The sequence below is a fragment of the Pteropus medius genome, unplaced genomic scaffold (genome assembly GCF_902729225.1).
Source record: "Pteropus medius unplaced genomic scaffold, Ma_sr-lr_union100, whole genome shotgun sequence".
Classification (NCBI taxonomy): domain Eukaryota; kingdom Metazoa; phylum Chordata; class Mammalia; order Chiroptera; family Pteropodidae; genus Pteropus; species Pteropus medius.
Genome location: NW_024355205.1, coordinates 22,340,084 through 22,364,973, shown reverse-complemented (window position 1 = coordinate 22,364,973; position 24,890 = coordinate 22,340,084). Strand labels below are relative to the sequence as shown.

At 35.3% G+C, this 24,890-nt stretch overlaps 3 long non-coding RNA genes and 1 other non-coding gene across 4 annotated transcripts in view; 2 read left to right on the top strand and 2 right to left on the bottom strand.

The window, feature by feature from the left end:
- Positions 1–21,001, top strand: part of LOC120598648 (uncharacterized) — a 27,451-nt gene extending 6,450 nt beyond the window's left edge. The window contains exon 2 of the long non-coding RNA XR_005651681.1: positions 19,262–21,001. This is a non-coding gene — a long non-coding RNA (uncharacterized LOC120598648). The remainder of the gene's footprint in view (positions 1–19,261) is intronic.
- Positions 1–24,890, bottom strand: part of LOC120598651 (uncharacterized) — a 212,874-nt gene that overhangs the window by 179,615 nt on the left and 8,369 nt on the right. The window lies entirely within an intron of this gene.
- Positions 2,916–3,020, top strand: LOC120599212 (U6 spliceosomal RNA). Its single transcript, XR_005651823.1, has one exon. It is a non-coding gene; the product is annotated as a U6 spliceosomal RNA (small nuclear RNA).
- LOC120598650 (uncharacterized) lies at positions 15,759–24,890 on the bottom strand. Its single transcript, XR_005651682.1, has 4 exons — positions 24,718–24,890; positions 23,459–23,527; positions 17,011–17,104; positions 15,759–16,378 (listed from the first exon to the last, which is right to left on the bottom strand). It is a non-coding gene; the product is annotated as an uncharacterized LOC120598650 (long non-coding RNA).

Sequence of the window (24,890 nt, the reverse complement as noted above, 5' to 3'; positions counted from 1 at the left end):
TAGAAAATGGATCAGAAGGAACAAATGTTAAAATTCAGAAACTAATTAAGAAGTATTATGGAAATTCAGATAATAAGTGATTATGGTTTAAAGCAGTATAATAGCATTGGAGATGGAGAAACGGGAAGAGGTTCTCCATGAAAAAGTTCACCATGAGCCAATGTTAATAAAAATTCATTGAATTTTGAAATTTACTGCACATTAGACAAAATAGTTAAATTTTTGATGTTAAAGGCAAAGCCTATCTGGCTAAACTGATTGTCTATTATTTAAGTATTTCTTTGTTGTCTGGCCCCAAGATTTGATCTGCACTTTGGAAAAGACAGAAAATGAAAATTTTCTTTTACACTTTTAAATTTGATATCCTTAGACCAAAAATAAAAAAAATAAAAAAAATGCCAATAAAGAAAAACAAATTATTAAACAAAATTTTGCCCTCAAATAAGAGAGGTGATAGGACAAGGTACAGGTAGATTAGGTAGAAATTTAGGATCTGTTTCCTGTATCTGCTCAGAGAATCCTACGTCTCAAGATTAGGAAGAGCTTTAAAGCACATCCTTTTCAATTATATACTTGATAAGAGGATTCCTTTTAAAGAATCCTTTATGAAGGTTACATAATCTGGTATTTCTCAAATTTCAATGTGTACACAAATGACTTCAGTTCTTTTTAAAATGCAGATTCAGATCCCACAGTTTTGGGGAGGAGATTTAAAATAAGTTTTGATATAACATTTTGCATTTTTTTAGCATTTTAATAGTTTTCCAGTTATTGCTTGTGAACTACCAAGATTCTAATTTATACTTGAAAAGAACTCCTAATTATACCAAGTTCATTGCTAATACTGACATATGACAATATTAGAGAGTACTGTCATGACGAGAATTTAGGACAAATAAAGACTTGTCTTCATATTTTATTATACAATTTTACTTATTTCCTAATCAGAGAGCCCACTTTAGCTCAAGTTTTTCCTGCAAAGTGAAGGGTAGATGGTATCCTTTCCTTCTATAAAACTCATTGAATTAACTTGGGATAAATGATTAATCTATATAACTCTTAATACCTACCAGTGAATTAACTGACCAAAATAAACACCATTTAATTAAGTTTGAAGGTGATAATGCAATATGCCTATGTCTACCGGCAAATTCCTTAACTTTTTAAAAAATTCATTTTGCAATTAATAGAAATACAAATGGTTTATAATAATATAACTTCACAGTCAGAAGAACTGCTCTTATTGTTAAACAAAGTCAGAAAATTAAAATGAAGATCAAACCACAGTGTATGATTTTTATAAATGACTCACAGAATCGTTAATGAATTTGAGTATTTTAATTTTCAATATAACTTTCATTTAAGAAGCTTCAGTGGCTTTCACTTATTTTATGTCTAGTGTTTTTTTGATATATAAGAAAAAAAACCGCAAGACAAATATTCTTTAAACTTGTTTCTGGCCATAATTTTAAAAGAAAATAAATATTTGATTTAGCAATAATATGTGAATTATTACCAGTGATGAGGTCATGAATCTAAATGAGCTGGAATAGTTCCACATGACATAAAGCCATTTAGGAAGAGTGAGAAAATTACTGGCATGTCATATGAGAAATATTCATGTAATTTGGTGTATTTGTTTTATACTTGGATTATACTAAGTGATCATTTGTAAACTTAATAAAACATTTCTCTCTTTTTATTGCTCAAGCTTCCTATTTAGCTATGCAATGAAATCAGAGATCCATGAATGAATATAATATTGTTTTTCTATTTTTGTCCATTAGCAATGAGGATTCTGGTTTTTCTGTTGTTATTATGAAATTATTGGTTTGATATACAAATAATACAGGCCAAGAAGGAAAGTTTCCTTCTATTCTTCTAGGTTCTTGGGCTGTTCTAATAACTAAATTGATATCAGACAGATTAACACAAGAAAAAAACAAATTTAACTTTGTAGGAATGGGAGCTCCGGCAAATTATGAGGCCCACGGGCAGTCAAGCAATTGAGGCTTAAATGATATGCCTTCCTGAGCTAAGGAGAAGAGGAAAGAGATTTGTCTCTTCCAAGGGGAGAAGGCAATTCCCAGGAAGATGAGAAGACAAATGTTTGTTAAACAAATGTGTTCCATGCCATGCAAAGAAGTCTTTCTGATGTAAAAAGAAGTTATCTTTCGTAATAACTTTCTTCCTGGTACTGGCTCCCTGTTTAAATTATTCCAGGCAGTTAAAGGAGGAGGTAGCGTAAAAACTACCTGAGTCTTCTGTTTCTTAAAAAGAAGCAGCCTAAAATCATCCTCATGCCAAAGAGACATTTTGGAATGGGAAAATTTTGCTCCCCTATATACATGATGACTATAGTAAACCAGAAAGTGACAATATAGATTTCTCATCTAGTGGAACATTTGAGTTTAGACAAAATTGTTTTAAAGAAAAAAGTAAAAGCAAAACAATAGAAAAAGTAGTAAAGTTTTTTTTTCATTGCCTTTGTGTTTACAAGACTTTTCTAAAATTTCCTGTTGTCATTAAACACTTATTATCAAAAAATGTATTTTAGTTGACATATTGAATTTTCAAGTAATCGAATTATTAATATTAATTTAGTAAGCAAGGGACTATCACCTCATATGAAGCAGCTAAATCCATTTACACAACTAAAATCCATCTAAAGGTCAACATTTTCTTTCACCATATTTCTTATCATACAAACCTTCAGCGGTAATAAATTAATTTTTCATGAAATAACTTTTTTTTTTGTTCTAATTTGATGGCTGTATGGGCTAATGCCTAGAATTATTATGTTAAGGAGGAGAATTACTGTCTCTCCTTAGTCTACCTCTCACATAGGCCTTGAACCAAGGGGCATATTGATCCAGACAGTCTTCTATTTAAAAATCAATCAATCAATAAATTAGGTGCTGCCATGGCAGCACATATAGTAAAATAGGAATGAAAGGAGAAGACTAGCATGGCCCCTGGGCAAAAATGACATTCAAGTTTATAAAGCATTCATACTGTTATTCTCTAATAAAAATTAAAGTAACTGCATTTTTTGTTTTTGTTTTTTTTTAAGATTGAATTGGATCATGCCTCTTTAGATTGAAACAAATGAGATATAAATAAAATAAAAATAATGAAAATGAAAGCTCACAAAAAAAAAGTAACATAATTTTAAGAAAATGTTTCTTGGTATGCAGTCAAATGTTAAGTTTTAACTGATGTGTTTTTACATTTCTTTTACTTTAGAACTCATTTTATAAAAAGAAAACAAAAGTACCTTTAAAAAGAAGAAAGCACTTTCATAAATTCACAAAATTATCCATATTATCTACTTTTCATTGTCCAGTTCATGATAGAACTGTTTAATTCTGAGTTTCATTTTATCTGGGTAGACTTGATGCTTATATTGATATCTGATGTAATTATTGCATTATTAACACTTTGCTTCAAATAAAAGCAAATCTAGGCTTAGATAAGAAGAAACTATTCAAAAAGACTAACACAATAGGGAGAACCCTCAGAGCTCAGAAATCTAAAAATGTCTCAAAATCAAACAGAAAAAGGCTGTTCCTTTATAGACAGAGGTAAGCAGAGCTTAGCAGATATTTATAAGGGGAAGTTGGACAAGCAAGGGGGAGTGAATAAATAACATAGCACTAGCCATCAGACAAGAAATGTTTCTGTTTGGTCAGATGATTTTGGATCAACTGATGAAGGGGTTATATTCTGCATCTTCTTCCCTGCCCAAGGATGGGGACCAGCCAAAGTTCAGGGGCCTGTGGGGAAGAAAGAAGTCTAAATATAGTTTGGTCAAGACACAATTGAGGGTAATAAATTGTGACTATTTGGACAGGAGCTGTAATTGTATACTATGTGTGTGTGTGTGTGTGTGTGTAGCACATTAACTGATGGACCAGTATTTCACTTTGTTTGCTAAAAGCTAATTCAGTGGGTCAGTATGTAGTTGTGGTTTCACAGAAAGTTATTTGGTTTTGTCCTCCTTCCTGGCTCCTGAAAATGGAGTCCTTAAAAACTTTGGAGTTTCCTGAGTGATAGGGTGGTACTCTTTTGTTTGAATGAGGCAACTCTTGGTGAGTGGGCCCCTACATAGATTTGGGATGAGGACTGGGTGCCAGCAAGATCACAATTCAATAGAAGCTTAGAATTTTTAGCCCCACCCCTAATTTTTGAAGAGCAGGGAGAAGTTAGTGATCAAGTTAATCATCAAAAGCTAATAAAAAATCTGCATAGAAAAACCCTAAATGATGGGGCTGAGAGCTTCCCTGTTCAGGAAACATGGCATTGCTGAGGATGGGGAACCTGTAGAGTGCATGGGAGCCCCATCACCCCTCCTCCCCATATTTGCCCCTATACATTTCTTTAATTTTGGCTATTCCTAAATTGTATCCTTTATAATAAACAAGAAAATGTAAGTAAAGCATTTTTTCTGACTTCTGTGAGCTATTTAGCAAGTTATTAAACCTGAGGAGGATGGGGGTCTTGGGAACCATTGATTTAAAGTTAGTCAGTCATAGAAGTATGGGTGGCCCAGGACTTGTGGCTGGTATCTGAAATTGAGGCAGTCTTGTAGAACTGAGCCCCTTAACTTGTGAGATTTGATGCTAACTCCAGGTAGAGAGAATCAGCATTGAGTTGAATTGTGGAATATTGGAGAAGTGGTGTTGGAAAAGATAACACATACTTGGTTTTAGAAAGAAAGGAACCCTTTTATTAGGTGTCAAATGTATGGAATTTACTAAAGAGCCATGACTCACAAAAATATGTGATTTGTGAAGAGAAACTTGTTAAGAGAGACCAAAGGGTGGGGGATGAGGAATCTCTTATCCTTGGATGGCATGAAACTTCAGCTGTATTATGATCAGTCGCTAAAGGTAAAAGTTAGCACAGATAGAATTTAGAAATGGTGGTAGATCTGACTTCTGAAGAACTTAACTCATTGGATACCCAAGGAAATGCCAAATAATAAAAAGCATGCCAAACATATAATCCCTGGGTTACTATTATCTATAATAGCTAATGTGAAAGAAAATGCCGAGTTAGACCTTGCTACCGGACCAAGCTCAGATTTTAGTCAGTCTGAGTTTCAGCCACTAACTTCAAAGATATCCCAAACGAAAAATTATGCCAGGACTACAGAAAGTAACTCAAAAACCTCTGGTCACCAAGAAGATAGTCAATGTTGGAGAAAGGCAAAAACAAGAAACAACTGAAACCAAGGGGTATGGTGTGAAGGAGATGTCTCATTTTGTGGATCAGTAATATCAGCTTCCTGAAGAATCTTCAATAAAATAGATTATAACAGTGACTAACTTAGGGGAAGTATCTTTATGCTCAGTATGGAAGAGCATGTTTGGGTTGGTACAGGACCCAGAGCTCCGTATGGAACAATCACAGATGGCTATACATGATCCAGACATAGAACAGATTATGCCTGAAGAAAGAACCAGTCTGATGTACTAAATAAAAACTACTGTAGGCACTGCTTACCCTGAGAAGGGGGCTGTCTTTTTTCCTCTATATATGCTGTGTGGAAGACCCCAGATGAAGCAGTTGATATGCTTCATATGCAAGCCATGTAGGGCTGGCTTTATGATAATTCGGTTATTCACTCATTGAATATGCCTATTACCCATGTTTTGGTGAATTTTATTATTAATATGAACGACTTTGCAAGGGCATTCCATGTAACTTTACTTCTATAAAATTGGGCGACAGTTCAGAAGCCTTGTCTAATTTGCTGTCTCAATTTCCCACCATGGGTCTCAAAGAAGCTGAAGAAACATACCTTAATTAACAAGAGAATAGGAAGAGACAAAGGGAAGAGTTAAGGAACTTGTCCTAGCAGTGTGGAAATCTTTAGATAGTTATTCATAATGGGATGAAGAAAATAGACATTGATGGTGTTGAATCAGAAGTCATAATACATCACTATTGAAGGTTGAGAGGAAAGCAACTGCCAGCTTCCTAATGTTGAAAGGTCCCAAACAAGCTTACTCTATTTGCCACTATTTGGAGTAATTAAAAAAATGAAAAGGCAAACATTTTAACGAGAAATTGGGCCTGGAAACTCTCGATGCCATAATTAGGCAGATTAATCAAGATAAATATTGACCCAGATCCCTCAGCTCAAAATCCTGCTGGAGACTCAAAGCTTGTTGTACTTGAGTGGATATGGTCAGATATGGAGAAGAAATTTTGGGGATTTCCTGAATGTGCTATGGTACCAAAGCCCACTGGCGAAGCCCTACCACAGGCTTCAATTAGATTTAGAGACTATGGAGATGGTCGAGTTGACAGGATTAAGGTGGAGGTTTGGATGAAAATTAGAATGTTTAGACAGACTTTATGTGAAGAGGTGTGTCTCCTTCATATAAATGTTTTATGAGCATGATATTATATCTATGGATATTATGTCTGACGAGGGAATGCCTAGTATTATAAAACCAAAACCTTTTGATGAACTTCCAATGGAGGCTACAGTTAGCAACATAAGGGTTGATATAATTAAGGTGAAAGTTTGGAGGATAGTTGGTATGTTTGGACAAGCTGTAGCTGAAGTTGCTGCATATCTTTCGCATGCATGTATTATTAGGATGGACACTGTGTCTGGCCGGGGACATTTCCCCTACCTAGTATTGTAAATCAAAAGGCATGTAAATCTACCCTTCAAGTGCTAAATGGGAACGAATAAGATTGTCTAAGCCCAAAAAGCATAGAATGGAGTATATATGGAGTGCTAGTATGGACGAATTCTCTGTGTGACAGTTTTATGTGTAGTGTATACTAGAATCTATGTCAAAAGCCTGTGAGTGCCTCCCAGCAATGAGTACTGGGACTCTGGGTACGTCCATTTGAGGGAGAATTATTAGCTTGCTGCCAGACATTTGTTAGAACTGCCCCTATGATTGAGGACACAAAATAATCTTGAAACCATAAATACCCATAATGTCTTGGGCAATGTCAGATAAATGTTCTAATGTGAAGGACAGTGCCTAGAGGAGTTCCATATTAAAATGAAAATGGTATCTACAAGATCTCTGTACTACGGAAATCTAAGGAAGAGACACCCATAAGTAGGGAGCCTTTGTTCCCCTAGCAAAGATTTTGTAACTATGTGAAGAGCTCCTGGATTCTGCCATCACTTGGATGGTGCCCTATAAACAACAATCAACTGAGCAACAAAGAGCTGCTTGGTTTATGGATGGTAGTTCCGAAGTGAATGAATAGATTCCTGTTTGGAAGGTCATAATTCTGACTAAAGAAGGTAAAAACACATCAGCTCAGTGGGTTGAATTGCTTGCTGTCTGCCACAATGTTTCAGTTTTTATGAACTCATTGGTGCTGGCCATATGATCAGACAGAAGGGCAGTGGAAACTGGCCTATTAAAGGGATCCCCATATAAGGCACAGCCCTATGGAAGTCACTGTGGGAATTTGAAAAGTGCATTAAAATAGGACACGCCAATGTCTATCAGAAGATTCCCCTTCCAGCTTTGGAAAGTGATTGAAATTGATGAGTGATGTCCTCATTTGTGGTGGCCACCTGGGTCCATGAAATAAGTGGCCAATGAGGACGCTGCAGTAATGCAAAGAGGGACTGAATCTGTACATGTTCCTTTCGCACCCTGTAAGTCACAAAATGACAATAAGAACTATTCAGTCTGCCAGCAAAGAGACAGAATTTGCAGATGCCTAAGTGACAGATTAGCTGGGAAGACGCCTAGCAAGTCAGACTGACACCAGTAACTCCAGGAGCTACAAATACATCCTGTCAGAAGGTGACACTGACTTGGGACTGGACTTTGCTGACCTGGTTGTAAATGCAAATGCTGAGTACTGGAAAAGAACAGGAACAGAAGACATTGCACCAATTTGAATCACTGTATGACATTTCTTCAGACCAAAAAACAAAATTTATAGCACAGCATCTGACAATGGGCAGAGAGTTAGCTTCCCTAGAATAATAGTTTGATAGAGATTTGGAACAGGCAGTTGAAACACTGATTGTCTAAAATTGGGCTAGATACAGGCATGAAAGTTTGCTTACATGTCTTCAGGAATGTGTGCTCATATTCAACACAAGGGTGCTTGAAAAAGCATCCCCACTAGAGGAATTGCTCTTTTTATTTCTTGGTGGATCTAAAGATGAGGGGATGGAGGACAATGCTGGTATGACTTCTCTAGCAAGGAGGATGCAAAAGTGGTATTTTTTTTTTTCTTTTCTTAACTTTCACCTCAGGATCACCTCTATTTTCTTTTTCCCACCAAATGCAGTGGTATCAGGACCAGGGGTGAAACTTTAAGTGTTAGAAGCAGAGGTAATTCCTAAGTAAGATATTGTAATTATGTTTTTAAATCTTTTTTCAAGAGTGCTGCCAGAAGCATGGCAGAGTGAGAGATCTCCCTGGATCTCTCCTCTTGAAATAACAATAAATTGAACTATTAAAAGTCAACAAATAACTCCCAACCTGCACACAAGCACATCTGAGTTACTGATCAGTGCATAAGAATTGAGGATTGTACTCCTGAGAAAAGTTGATGAGATGAAAGACAGATTTGATAGACAATTCCAAGATCTTAGAAACAAAATAGACAAACAAAATGAGTATTTTAGCAAGGAGACTGAAACCTTGAAAAAGAACCATAGAACTTCTGGAGATGAAGAACACATTAAAAGAGATGAAGAATGAAATAAGAAGCTTAGGAAATAGAGCTGGCCAGATGGAGAAAGAATCAGTCAGTGATATCGAAGACAAAAATCTAGAAATGACTCAGAAGGAAGTAGAGAAAGACCTGAGAATGAAAAAAATAAAAAAATAAAAAAAAAGAAAGAGCTATACAAGACTATCTGACACCATCAGCAAAAGCAACATAAGAATAATGAGTATACCAGAAAGAGAAGAAGGGAACAGAGAGCATATTTGAACAAATAGTTGAGTATTTCCCAAATCTAAGGAACAAGTTGTATTTTTGAATTCAAGAATCGAACAGAACACCCAGTTATCTCAACCCAAAATGGCTTTCTCCAATACGCGTTATGTTAAAATTGTCAAAAATTAATGACAAAGGAAGAATTCTCAAGACATCCAGGGAAAAGAGGACAGTAACCTATAAAGAAAAACCCATTAGACTATCTTCAGACTTCTCAGTACAAACTTTACAAGCGAGAAAGGAGTAGAACCAAATATTCAAACTATTAAGTGAATGGAAGTACCAGGCAAGAATAATATATCCAGCAAAGCTCTCTTTTAGATATGAAAGAGAAATAAAGACCATTACAGACATATAAAAGTTGAGGTAATTCTCTGCCATGAAGCCTGCATTACTAGAAATACTGAAAGGGGTCAGCCCACTTGAAAAAAATGACAAAAAAATGCAGAACTATGAGTATGACAGCTAGCAGGTAGACAAAAGCAGAACAGTGCAACCCTTATTAAGAATGGGATTATAAGCTTACACATTAAAATAATTTCTATTGCAAATTAGAAATGAACATCCAGCATACAAAAGGGACAGTTTGAGACAACAATAACAGAAAAGGGGAGGATTCAAAGATCCAAATTCGCAAAGGGGAAAGGAGAAAAAACACACTCAGAAGAAAATGGACTGCTGTATATGCATAACTATCCTTTACACAATCTTAATAGTGACTATACACAATTATGAACTGAAGTACATAACATAAAACAAGAAGGACCAGAGGGAAAACCCACAAAACCCAACCAAATTAAAATGACAGAAATACAAGAACAAGGAAACAATGGAAACACTGAACTACCAGAAAACAAAAGATAAAATGCCTATAAGAAAATCTCAGATTTCAATAATCACCCTAAACGTAAATGGATTGAACTCACCAATAAAAAGGCACAGAGTTGCAGACTGGATCAAAAAACAAAACCCAAACATATGTTGCCTTCAAGAGACACATCTCGGCTCCAAAGACAAATATAGACTCAAAGGGAAAGAGTGGAAATGATAATCCAAGTGAATGACATTCAGAGAAAAGCGGGTATAGCCATACTTATATCTGATGAAATAGACTTCAAGATAAAAAATGTAAGGAGAAATAGTGAGGGACACTCCAATCAGGTAGTCCCAAAATATATAAAGCAATTAATAACAGAACTAAAGGAAGAAACTGACCAAAACATTATCATAATAGGGGACCTAAATACCCTACTGTTGGATATGGACAGAAAATCAATAAGGAAATAACATCCTTAAATGACACATGAGGCTAACTGATCATAAATGACATTTACAGAGCCTTTCATCCCAAAACAGCTGCTTATACATTCTTCTCCAGTGCACATGGAACATTCTCAAGGATTGATCACATGCTGAAATGGAAAATTGGCTTTAACAAATAGAAGAGGACTGAAATCATACCAAACACATTCTTTGCTCATAATGCTTTGAAGCTGCAGATCAACTGTAAAGGAAAGCGGGAAGAACCAAAAATACATGGAGGTTAAACGACATGCTGCTGAAGAATAACTGGGTCAGAGAAGAAATAAAAAGAGTGATCAAGAGATACACAGAAATGAATGAGAATGAAAATACAACATATCAAAACTTTTTTGACACAGTAAAAGTGGTAAGAGGAAAGTTCACATCATTACAGGTCTATCTCAGAAAACAAGAACAAGCCCGAATAAATAACCTAACACTTCATCGTAAAAAAACTAGAAAAAGAACAAATGAAATCCCAAATCAGCAGAAGGAAGAAAATAACCAAAATTAGAGCAGAATTAAATGAAATTGAGAACAAAAAGACAACAGGAAAAATAAATGCAACAAAGAGCTGGTTCTTTGAGAAAATTAATAAAATTAACAAAACCCCTGTCTAGACTCACTAGATTAAAAAGAGAAAGGACATAAATACATAAAATCAGGAATGAAAGAAGAGAAGTTACAACAGATACCACAGAAATACAAAGTATTATACAACAATACAATGAAAAAGTATATGACACCAAATTTAATAACCTAGAAGAAATGAACAAGCTCTTAGAAATATACAAGCTTCGTAGACTGAATCAAGAAAAACTGGAAAATCCAAATAGACCAATCAGCAAATGAAATGGAAACAATCATCAAAAACCTAACAAAAAGTAAAAGTCCAGGACTAGATGGCTTCACCAGTGAATTCTACCAAACGTTCAAAAATTTAATACCAATTCTCAAACTCTTCCAAAAAATCAAAGAGGAGGCAATGTTTCCTAACTCATTTTATGAGGCCACTATTATCTGATACCAAAATCTGGTAAAAATAACACAAAAAAAGAAAACTACAGACCAATATGCCTCATGAACACAAATGCAAAATCCTAAATAAGATATTAGCATACTGAATACAACAACACATTAAAAAGATTATATGCCATGATCAAGTGGGCTTCATCCCAGGGGCACAGAGATGATTTAACATATGCAATTGCTCAGTATGATACACCACATAAAGAAAATAGAGAATAAGAATCACATGATCATATCAATAGATGCAGAAAAAGGCTTTGACAAGATACAGCATCCATTTATGATTGAAAACACTTAATAAAATAGGCATAGAAGTAGAGTACCTCAGCATAATAAAGGCCATCTATGACAAACCCTCAGCCAACATTATATTTAATGGTGAAAAACTAAAAACCTTTCCTCTAAGATCAGGAACAATACAAGGCTGTCCACTATCACCACTATTATTCAATATAACATTGGAGGTCCTAGCAAGTGCAATCGGGCAAGAGAAAGAAATAAAACACATTCAAATAGGAAATGAAGAAGTCAAACTGTCACTATTTGCAGATGACATGATTCTCTATATAGAAAACCCTAAAGGCTCCACTAAAACACTACTAGAAATAATAAACAGATAAAGTCAAGTTTTGGAAAACAAAATTGGTGTTCAAAAACCCATAGTGCTCCTATACTCAAATAATGAATTGTCAGAAAAAGAAATTTAAAAAATCAATCTCTTTTGCAATTGCAACAACGACAACAAAAATACCTAGGAATAAACCTAAAGAAACATGTGAAGGCCCACGACACAATGAAAACTATAAGACTCTACCAAATTGAATAAGACACAAAGAAATGGAAAGATATTCTGTGTTCTTGGATTGGAAGAATCAACGTAATTAAAATGACCTTATTACCTAAAGCATTATACAGGTTTAATGCAATCAAAACCTCATCAGCATTTTTTAAAGAAATATAACAAAAAATCATCAGATTTGTATGGAAGCACAAAAGACTCTGAATTGCCAAAGCCATCCTGAGAAAAAAGAACGAGGCTAGAGGCGTCACTCTGTCTGACTTCAAATTATACTACAAAGTGACAATAATCAAAATGTCATGGTATTGGTAAAAAAACAAAAACATAGGCCCGTGGAACAGGATTGAGAGTCCATAAGTAAACTCATATTTATGTGGGCAAATAATTTTTGACAAAAAAAGCCAAAAACATAAAGTGGAAAAAGAAAAGAATCTTCAATAAATGGTGGGAAAACTAGAAAGCCACCTGCAAAAGAATGAAACTAGACTGTTGTCTATCACCACATCCCAAAATTAACTCAAAATGGATTAAGGACCTGAATATAAGACCTGAAATGATAAATAGCATAGATGGAAACAGGTACTAAACTCATGGACCTTGGACTTATAAAGAGGATTTTATGAATTTGACCTAAAAAGCAGGGGAAGTAGAAGCAAAAATAAATGAATAGTACTATATCAACTAAAAAGGTTCTACACAGCAAAAGAAACTAACAACAAGACAAAGAAGCAATCATCTAAATGGAAGAATATATTTGCAAACAATGCCTCTGATAAGGGCTTAAATATCTAAAATACATGAAGAACTTGTATAACTCAATAACAACAAAAAACAAACAATCCAATTAAAAAAATGGGCAAAAGACCTGAACAGACACCTCTCCCAAGAAGACATAAAAATGACCAACAGACATATGAAAAGATGCTCAGCTTCACTAGCTATTAGAGATATGCATATCAAAATCACAATGAGATAACATCTCATACATGTTAGAATGGCTATCTTCAATAGGACAAGTTATAACGAATGTTGGAGACGACGCAGAGAAAAAGGAACCCTCATACACTGCTGGTGGGACTGCAAGTTGGTTCAAGCACTATGGAAAACAGTATGGAGGTTCCTCAAAAATTTGAGAATTTAACTAACATATGATCTAGCAATCCCTCTACTGGGTATTTACCCTAAAAGTCTGAAATAATTTATCTGAAAAGACATATGAACACCGATGTTCACAGCAACATTATTCATGGTGGTCAGAACATAGAAGCAACTGAAGTGTCCTACAATTGATGATTGGATAACGAAGATGTGGTACATATATACAGTAGAATATTACTTAGCTATAAGAAGAGATGAAATATGGTCATTTGTGATAACATGGATGGATCTTGAGTTAATCATGCTAAGCAAAACAAGTCAGACAGAAAAAGTTGAAAACCACATGATATCACTCATGTGTGGGATATAAATCTAAAAGGAACAAACAAACATGACAAACAAATAGAGACCCATGGACTTGAACAGTGGGATGGTGGGTACTAGAGAGAAGGAGGGCGGGGGAAGATTGGGTAAAAGGGGTTAAATAAGTGGTAATGGAAGGAAATCTAACTTTAGGTGGTTTACACACAATGTAATATGTATATATAATATACTGCTGAATTGTGTACTTGAAACTCATTGAATTTTGTTGATCAATGTCATCACAATAATTTTTAATTAAAAATAAATCTTTTTTTTTTTTGTCAGAATTCCTAAGGAACTGACAAAACAGGTTGTGTCTATCTATACCCATATGGTAAAACTGGGGTTAACAGTGAATGCAGCTCTATCGCCTAGTGATAAAAGTAGTCCACTAGTTCTATACCTCTGTAACCCTACCATATGTGAATGGGAATGTATGAGGGACAGTACTTTCTAGACTAGTATTACTGCTTATAATCTAGACCAGCGCGGTGGCTAACCCTAATGTACCTTCCCAAAATGGAAAAGTCTGGGCATAAATGGAAAGGAGAAATAGTAGCCTAGGATAAAGAAATGAGAAAATGGCTTATAAAATGAGGGAAATCCACTATTACATTGTAAAACAGCACAGGCCCAAAATGATATCACTTGTGCTAAAGCCCATGACCTAACTGCAGTTTCAAACTTCAGGAGAAATGTAATCTTAATCAACTAGTCTGGAATTTTCTGGTCAAGACCAAGGAGGAAAAGTGTCACTTGAGCCCTCTCCACCCTCCATAGAAAGCAGAGTGATCTGCATAATAAAGCCCTTGTCATTCCCTTTACCCACAAAAGATGATGTCCTGGTCTAAAACAATCCCATCTTTTCTTTTGCTAATAGCTCCCATGCCCCATCTTCTTCCTATAAAAGTGTTCCATTTTGTACAGCCCCTGGGAGCTCCTTTCTAGTTGCTAGATGAGATGCCCCCAGATTCGTGAATAGCTTAATAAAGCCAATTAAATTTTCAGATTTACTCAGTTGGTTTTTGTTCTTTAACATGAACACCTGGAAACTGGCTCAAAGTGAGAGATGATATTGCCTCAGATCAATTAGAGCAGGCTCTCAATGTTGTTTTGTTATATTGATGCGATACCTTTGGAATTTAATTCATGTTTTTATCAATAAGCTTATGGTAAAACTGGTTTGTCATGTCATTTTGCTTAAAGTCACAGAATCTACCAATGACGTTAAGTGAGGACTTACTATATATCAGATGCCTGTAAGGATAAAGCCATATATTGCTGAGACCACTTATGCTTTGGGAACCTGACAAGATCTAATGGAATCCTGAAAATGAGAGACATTTTCATACAACAGGATGATGGACTTGGACTGATTGTTAATGACTTAATGGGACTCTAGTAATTTGCCAGCATCTTTTAACCCTTAGGATTATTTTCCCATGAAGGATCCTTGGTCAAAAACAGGAGTGACTTCTGGTATCATAAAAAGATATCTGGTCCTTGTCCTAGTTCTTGGCACAGAGCTCCTAAACCCTTGTAATCTCCTAAGAGATAAAGGTGATAGGAGAGTCTTTTGTTCTAATGAGGTGACTCTTGGTTCCCTAGATAGTCATAGCTTCAGGATGGACCACACCTTGATTAGAAGTATTGAAATTTCAACCATACTCCCCACCCTTTGGGGAGGAGAGGGCTGGAGATTGAGTTAATCACCAATGACCAATGAAATCTCCATAAAAATCCCTAAAAGACAGGGTTTTGAGAGCTTCTAAGTTGAGGAACACATAGAGGTGCTGAGGTGGGAGCATGTCCAGAGAGAGCATGGAAAATCTGCACCATCAAACCCCCTTTTACCTAGACCTATGTATCTCTCCCATTTTGGTCATTCCTGAGTTGTATCCTTTATAATACACCAGTGAATGGAAGTAAAGAGTTTTCCTGAGTTCTGTGAGCTGTTCTAGCAAATTATCAAATCCGAGGAGGAGGTCATGGGAACATCCTGATTTATAGCCAGTTGGTCATAAGTGTGTATGGCTTGGGACTTGTGACTGGCATTTGAAGTAGGGGTAGTCTTATAGGACTCAGTCCCTTGTACCTGTGGCATCTGAACCAGGTAGATAATGTCAGAACTGAATTACATTATTGGACACGCTGTTGGTGTCAGAGAATCAGAGATGCAGGTGATTTGGGGGGAAAAAAAAAATTTTCAGTGGTATAAGATTTAGTCTCTATTAAAATTAGACAGTTTAGTCTTTCTCCTATATATAAGCACATCATTACTCCTGGCCCATTATGTGAGTCCAATTGGTCATAAGAGGGATTGAATGAAGGAGAGTGTTTTAAATTGTTAAAAGCTATTCTTATCACTGAGAAAAAGAACTTAACACACAAGTTCCACTGATGAGATAGTAGTTTTAAATTTACATATGAAGGACAGCATATAATTTTCATCTTTCAAGTACTTGGAGAATATTACATCTTTAGGCAACTGATGCTTAACTAAACAATACATTTTCAGTTCCTGCAATCTTTCTTCATAACTCAGATAGTTGATTCCATTAATCATTTCTGCTCTTCTCAGACTCTTTCCTTGCATGTGTTCAATATCAAGGTAAATAAAGTAGAAAGAAACAAAGCTTGTATCATCAGAGTCACAAGATCCAGGTAATAGATTCATTGTTATCCTTGACTCAGGAAGCTACAGCCAGTCCATCAGTGATGATCACTTCATGGCTTTCAATTACTGTGCTGCTCAGCTCATGGTAGATGTGGGTGAAATGCACCCTCTCTTGTGTGCTCATCTCCAGCTTTAGGAAAATCCAAACCCTCACCATTCTATGATACATGAAAGGGGAGGCATTGTCTCAGACCAGTCCTAACAGAGACAGTCTTGCTGTCAGTACCCCCAAATCTATTATCCCAACTTCTCTTTTGATGACTATATTTTTTAATTTTCTTCCTTTATCTAATCTCAGAAACTAGGCTAACTCTCCTCTCGAGTTCTCTTGCTGGACCTCAAGCCCTTGAGTTTGTTTTTATTCTTAAATTTCAAGGTTCTTTTCTCACAATACGAAAAATCATAAACTGTCAACCTATTAAACACCATGCACTGGAGTACCTGCTATACATACATAATTTCATTTAGTACTTATAACAAAAATATGGAGTAGGTAATATTTTCCCACTTTTTCTGGAGAAGTTAAAAAAAATAACTCCTGTGATTAACAACTATTAAGTATCTAAATAGCCGACAAGATCTAATCTAGACTGACTGTTCTTTCTACTCTACTACTCTGTAGCATCCAGTCCATGGCCCACTTTCCAAAGTGTTCATCTACAATATCTACCTAGTTCCTACCTGTAGGCATTGATTACCACCCCGCCCCCAAAAAAAACTCTTAAGCCTGACCCAACTAAGCCATGGAAATACAACCCTTCTATGTCTCTGGATTGTTAGGTTTTCCTACCTCTCCATCATGCAAAGCAGGGATTTTAATGGTGAGTTCCAGACAACCCTCTGGGTTCAAGAATTGGTTTCAGAGAACTTGAATATCCCTAAAGCTGCATAAAACAAAAACAAAAATAAATCAAGACTGTGTGTGGAGTGTGAGTGTGAGTGTGTGTGTGTGTGTGTGTGTGTGTGTGTGTGTGTGAGACAGAGTTAGAGAGAGAGAGAGAGAGAGAGAGAGAATATGTACACTCTTCTAGGCAGTATACTCTCTTTATCAACTGGTTACTCTCTTCACAAATGTTTAAGGCAGTGGTCAGTCATCAAAGGGCTTCTCTTATGTGATTCTAAAGGTAAATTCCATTATCCACTCACAAGTAACTTCTGTTTCTCTTCACATGGGGAGGAACCGACAGCTTTATTTAGTGGTGCCACATATGTAGCAGAGCACAGAGGAGGGATTTTGTTTTGTTCTCATCTACTTTATCATTATTGTTTCTCAAAGTATTTCTCTTTTATGGCATATTTTGTTTATGAAAAATGTTCATGTTATTTTATGTGTATGTGCTCATTTTTATATTAATATCAAAAGCTAATTTAATTATTATTCAGTTTCTTGAGTGGGAATTTAATAAAGTATGCCATTTTGGTAAATCTTGCACACTTTTTTGTTCAATTCCTCACTTCAAATTACATTTCTTCATCATTTTTTTTTAAACATTCTTACTGAGATATAATTCACGTATCATGCGATTCACTCATGTATAACAACAAAGTGTACAACACAATGGTTTTTAATATGTTCACAGCATTGTGTAATTTTAACTACAATTTAACCAACCCCAAAAGAAGTCTTGGACCTGTTAGTAGTCACTTCTCCCTCTCCCAACTCCAGACAACAAATATTTTCTCTTCTTTATAGATCTGTATATTCTGGACATTTTATACAAATGAAATCACATAATGTATCGCCTTTTGTACCTGGATACTTTCTTTTATCCATGTTGTAGCATGTAATAGCACTTAATTTCTTTTTAACCCATTTCCTGTTTAGAAAGAAAAAGTGCAGCTTGCTGCCAGTGTTAATTTAATTTTACATAAACACACTCTCTGAGGCTGAAGCAAATTTGATTTTCAACGTGAAAATAAAATATAAAAACTGTTCTTGGAGTTATTTCTAAACAACTTGTCTCTAATCCTAATGTAACAGAAATGTATACATAAATTGGATTCATCAAATGAATCTTCGGCTAACAACTGTTTGAGAATGATGTTAACATCATGCATAGGAATGCTAAATTTTCTAGAATTTGACATTTTCAGCCATTGAGAATTACTATATTTTGTAGATGAAAATATCACTACTAAAAACAGAATGTTATAAATAGAATGATGTCATTTATTTCCAAAGACTATGTATACTAGAGTGATGTTAAAATAATAATGAAAGCGAGATAGTTCATGGTAAACTTTGAGGGTAAGGTTAGGACTGTAATCTGTGAGTTATCTTGGGGTAAACACTGCAGCCTCAAGCGCCTCAGCAAGTATTTTCAGGCAAACAGGAAATGGGTTAACAATAATATTTAACAATTATCTATCTAACATTTGCTTATCTGTTCATCAGTTGATTAATATTCGCTGTTCAACTTTTTGGTTATAATTAATAATGCTTCCATAAATATTTGTACAAAGTTTTGTGTGTGTGTGTACATGTGTATTTATTTCTCTTGTGTATTTTTATGTTTATCCTAACATCAGTACACACTGATTTATATGTTTGTCTTCATATCAGTTTATACTGTCTTGATTACTGTGGCTGTGTAGAAAGAAATCAAAAAATGTGAATCCTCCCTTTTGTTATTTACTAACATTGTTTTGGTTTTCCTGCATTTTCATATGAATTTTAGGATCAGCTAGTCAATTTCTGTAAAACAAAAATCTAGTTTGGGTTTTAAGGAATTGTATTGAATCTGTAGATCATTTGAGAAAGCATCGTCATTTGAAGACAATTAAGCCTTCTGATCCATGAACATTAAATGTTTTTCCATTAATTTATATTTGCTTTAACAATAATTTAAACAATTTTTTATTTCCAGATTGTTCACTGTTAGTGTGTAGAAATACAACTGAAATTTGTACATTGATCTTGTATCCTGCAAACTTGTTGAACTCATTAATTCTGAAACTGAGGGTCTTTATGAGTTTGATCTGGTTTGTGACTACAGCTTTAGAAATAATTTTTTTTTCCTCTCTCTCTATACCCCTCACAGACCTAGTCTTTCCCCTGGATAATCAGTAACCACTAAGGCAGCAGAAGACAATAGCTTGGACCTGACTAATGGTCACAAGATCTGGACCTCTGGCAAGCTAAATATAACATCTTGACCTAAGTTGCGTTCTAGGTCCTGAGCCTTCGAAGGCGGAACGACCCCCTGGCTACTTTTCCATAAAATCAGACAGAGGGACACCAGAGCAGACCTCAGAACTGTAGTTATGTGCCTTTTTTCATTACCGATTTTAGTAATTTAAGTCTTTTTTCTTTTTTTCTTGGTCATTAGAGTTTTTATACATGGAGCTGGGAGGGAGAAAAACAGCACATCATGTCTCAAATGCCACAGTCTCCTGCTATTCTTAATGAGATTTAGTAGATTTTCTTGAGTGTTTTTCCATTTTCTTTATGCCCGTAAAACAATTTCCAGAGATTTTAAATAATTCTATTTTTAATTTCCTTCTATTTAAAAGGTTGTTTTGTTGGGAGTAGGGTTCACTGCATTACTCACTCTGCTGTTCTCAAATACCAGCCCCTTAGTCATATCTTATTGCAATGATTCTGTATTGCTGAAACTGTTTAAACATATTGAAACTTATTTTTTATTTAAATTTTATGTTGAACTGACTTAAAGAAACTTGGCTATCAAAAAAGGATGGTAACATATTATTAAATTCATTTAAGAATCTGCCTACCAAAAATTAAGTAGAGTATATGTAAAATACCATTTTTAAGTAAATATTTGAATACACATTTCACAGAGCTAAATATTTTTATCAGGAGTCTTTTGAGATTAGTTAATATCACATATCTCTTTTCATTTTTGTCTTGGCGATGCATATAATTATCCAACTCTATTATAGAGAAAAATGTTGATATATTTTATCCTGCAATCATGGGAAAAATCAAGAATTTGTAAAGGCACAATAGTAGGTCACATGAAGAATTAAAAAAAAGTTTTTAGGCCAATAATAATCATTAAAATAGGTGGGGTAAAAAAAAAGACCAACAATGTAATGTCTAATTTTATGTATTATATAACATATTTACAGAACATTCTGTATATGCATTAAATATTTATACATTTATTTGAGGCCCAAACCAGGCACGGGGCTTTTGTGTCATTCTGTCTCATTCCTCTTTTCACAGGTCTCTAATTTTCTTGTTGAATGACAGAGTCATAGAAATTAAAAATCAAAAATAGTAACATCATCCGATCCAACTACTTCATTTTATGAATGTAAAATCTATGTTCTGGAGAGAAAAATCAAGGTCTCCTGGCTTTTAATGCACATCTGAAACCTGGATGTCCCAAGTGCCTCTCCAATGTATATTCTACTCTGCATGCCAATTCTCCCAGAAAGTAGCAGAAAAAGATGAGAACGGTACTCAAGCCGCCAGAATCAACATAGCACTCCTTCACTTCTCTTATTTCCTTATCACGCTGCTGTACCAAAAGCAGTATTCAGAAATGAACATAATGCTTCAGAATGGGACATTTCCATGTTGGACACCGTTTTTACTCAAATCTTCTAAATTCTCATACATTTCCAGAAGATTATTTTCTGCTAACGTTAACTTTGAGAGAGAAAGAATGAGAGAATGAGAGAAAGAGAGAAAGTGATGGAGGGAAGGAGGAAGGGAGAGAGTGAGGGAGAGAGGGAATTACAGGCAAAGGAAGAAGAGTTCTTAATCGAAGACTACCTCCCAAAGGTCACAAGATCAAGGAAAAAAAAAAAAATGAGTGGGTAAGGTTCACAGGGGACAAAATGCTTCAAATCGGGGGCATGACAGAATTTCACCTTAAGATAACAATGAAACTGTATCTTTGTCACAAGTTAAAATTTATTTCCATGATTGGAACTCAAATGCATACTTTTAATATAGAAAATTACTTTTGATCGTTGTTTCTAGTTCATGTAGTTTAAATTATTTGGATAACAGGCATGTCTATATCATATAAAATATTTTTATACAGGCAAATAAGTTATAAACAGATTATCTCTGACCATGGTACACATCATTCACTGAAAATGTAATTATTTTAGTATTTTTAAAGAATAAAAATAATCGTTAAACAATTTCCAATGTGCTTTTCGGGTCTTTCTTAATGTAAAATTGTGTGATGCTTGTTTCCTTTCCTAAAATCTCAGTGGGAATCCTCGGTCAATTGTTGCAATGACTAGATCTTAGTTTTGTGGCATATTGAAACACTTTAAATCATAACAGAGGAGAAGAAAGCTCTCTTAGTTAAACAGATAAGTTGTGTACAGCAAGGCATTCTTTTGTTTATGGACTTCAGAGAGAATTCTTTGTACATTATACAAGTCTACATTGTAAAGAACAAAGATGGAATTTCAAAGGCTTGCCTGCTTTGTGATAGAAGAAAAAGCATTTTTCCTCTCCAGGTGAATATTTCTAAGGAAGATTAATAGGTAGGGAAAAAAAATCATCTTCAGAAAAGATCAGAGCTTGAGCTGTGCTGTTTGTGCTTTATGGTTTTATATATCCACTCAGTGAGAGGGCCACACACTGAAAAGGTTTTTGTTTTTTTATTCAATCATCTCATTGCCTAAAATTAATTGACAAACGTAGCCACGTCTGACAGTGAAATTTGCAATTAAGTGGGCATACACACTATATGCATCTTACCTTCTGTTAATATTCCCTAGCTGCTTTCATTTTGCTGTTAAGAATGTGTCTTCCTCTTCCACTATCATTTTCTTTTACTCTTCATTAAGTCATTTTATACCCACATGCAAACATATCAAATGCTCCTGGATGACTTGGTATACAATATGCCCTTTTCTTTCCTCAACATGACTTCTCCCAGCCTCCACAATTGAACCCAGCCTTCCTTTTGACCATGCACTTTGTTTCCTTTGCCTGTGAAGATTTTAAGTGTTCTATCATAAATCATTTCATATTTCTATGTAATCTATTAAAAATCAGGCTTCTTCTGACAAATTTCTATAACAATGTTCTATTTCCAGCTCTTCTAAAATAATGACCAGCATGAATTATCTCATGGCTGACATTTGTACTGGTACAATATTTGTCTGTCAGGACTGGACTTTTTAAAATATATATTCTCTCTGTAGAGTTTAACCTACTGCAAAGTCGGTTGCTTAGCATTGCCGATGCATTTTACTTTATAAATAATATTCATAAATAATCATGAAGAACATGTCTGTAGATCAAGGACAATTTACAGGGTTTAGAAAGAACTTAGATGAGTAAACAGTGCTGTGAATACATTCTAAAATCAGCTTATGCTCTTTTATTATTTTGTAAAATAGAATTCTAGGAATTATTGGAAATTCAAGGAAATGTCATATATGGTCCTAAAAATCTTGCAATCAGAGAACTAAAAAATTTCTCTGATTTCCTTTTGTGTAAAAAATATTTAGAGTTTGAAATAATTTTATTATTAGGGAGTATGTAGCAGACTCATTACTAAAAAATAGGCATAATAAATAAATATATGCATATATGCATACATACATGCATACGTCCATACATAACTGGATACACCAAGTTAAATCATGTGTATAAAAGTAATGTGGGCAGATTGTAATAAGAGTAGGGCGCAAGGTTTTATGTGAAAGATGCAAGGAGTGGAGCAACATAGGCCCTTTATCATTTCCTCCTCAAATGAATAAAATGATTTTCACACAGGGATTACTGTTTCCCATTTTTCTTGGTGATAGGCAACTGTCTTCAACAGAAGAAGGCATTTAAACGATCAAAAAATTTTTGAGATAAATTAGTATAAGTAAAACATATAAAAAAAATGCTAGGTTGAAGGACCCAGAAACTGATTTGTAAAATAAGAAACAGAGGCTAAGAAACAAAGGACTTATTTTGAAGGTCAAAGATTTATAAGTATAGTCAGTTCTCATGATACTCAGATGCGCAGAGAATAAATGTTTTATTTAATTCTCTAAAATGTCTCTATTATTTGGACTCTTCCCAAAATAAATCTTCTGGGCATAGAAGGAATAATAGGAAAAATAATTTTAGCAAAAAAAAAAAAAAAAAAAAAATCAATGAAAACCTTAGTCTGATCCAATAATTTAAACAGGATTTTTGAAGTAGAAGGCAGTATCCTTGAGATAATTCAATCTTAAATTTTCTCCGTTTTTCCCCTTGCTCCTTTCACAGTTGGCATTAGAAGAAATATGAGGAAAAGGCTTACATGACTTTGAAGCATTAGAAGAAAGGAAATCCTTGCACCTTATTCCCCAGGCAAGGCCTTAGATGTACTCTGTCAAATAAAAGCAAATCTGGAGTTTAGGAAGAATGTATTCGAAAGGATTACTGCAACAAGGGGAGGAAGACTATTATGATGGGCAGTAACACTCTTGTAATGGGGACAGGGGGACTATTGCAACATGGAAAATCTACCAGAAGATCTACAGGGTGTCAAGTGATATCAGAAAAGGGGCTTTTCTCTTGCAGGGAAGAGTAAATGAGGCGAGAAATAACCAAGTGAGGGGAAGTGGGATGAGCACTGGTGTGAGAGGCCAGCTGATCAGGGGACATTTTCTCCTGAGGTCAGCCAGTTCTCAGGAGAGGCTGCAAAGGAGTTGTTCAGCACTGAAATGACCAGGAGTATGTGAGGGTTTAGGGGCCTGGGGAAGTAGAGAAGACTGACTAAAGTTTGGATAAGTTAGCAGGCATTTTGTCCAGCTTGCTCAGTGAGGATAAACAACACAACTCATCATTCAGGAGACAAAGAATGAGGACTTGGCCTTGTCAGAGGTAAAATGGGTTAGCCATTGAGTCTTATCGAAGTCATATAGAGAAGAGTGGTTCCTTGCAGTCAGCCATTTCTGGGAACATACGACAGCTGGGGAATTTCTTGAGTGTTGCTGTTTTGGGGAAACACAGATTCTGGTCAAGTTCAACATTGTCACTACAAAGCAGAACTTTGCTGGTTAGCTCTGCAAATACCCTTGGATGGTGAACTTGCAGTCTCCACTTTCTCAGCCCAATCTGGGCAGAAAGCCTGCTGTCAGCTCAGTTTCATACTGCCTCTCCTGCTGCCGAAGACCACTGTGAGTATGCTAAAATGGCTCTAGTACCAATTCCAATGTGGGAGTGGGAGAATTTTCCCACATATCTAAGCAATTCACTGACATCAGCTGGGTGTCCTACTATTCAACTCAATGCTAACATTATCTACCTGGAGACAGCATCAAATTCCACAGGTTAAGAGCTGAGTCCCACAAGACTGTCCCCGCCCCTTCAGACACCAGTGGAAAGTCCAGGTTGTCTCCTGTTCTTCTGATCCACCAGTTATAGATTAGAGGTTCTGGTGGCCCCCATCTTGTGTTTGATTAATTTGCTAGAATAGCTCCCAGAACTCAAAAAAATATTTTACTTACTCAATCACCAATCCTTTTGATATAAAAGGATGTAACTCAGGAACAGCCAGATAAGAGAGATACATACCGGAAAGAGTGTGAAACTTTTATGCTCTCTCCAAGCTTGCCATTTTCATACCCAAATCGCCATCTGCTCACCAAACCAGAAGCTCTCTAGACCATGTCCTTTTAGGTTTTTATGGAGATTTCATTGCATAGGCATAAGTGATTAATCATTAGCCATTTGTGATTGATTCAACC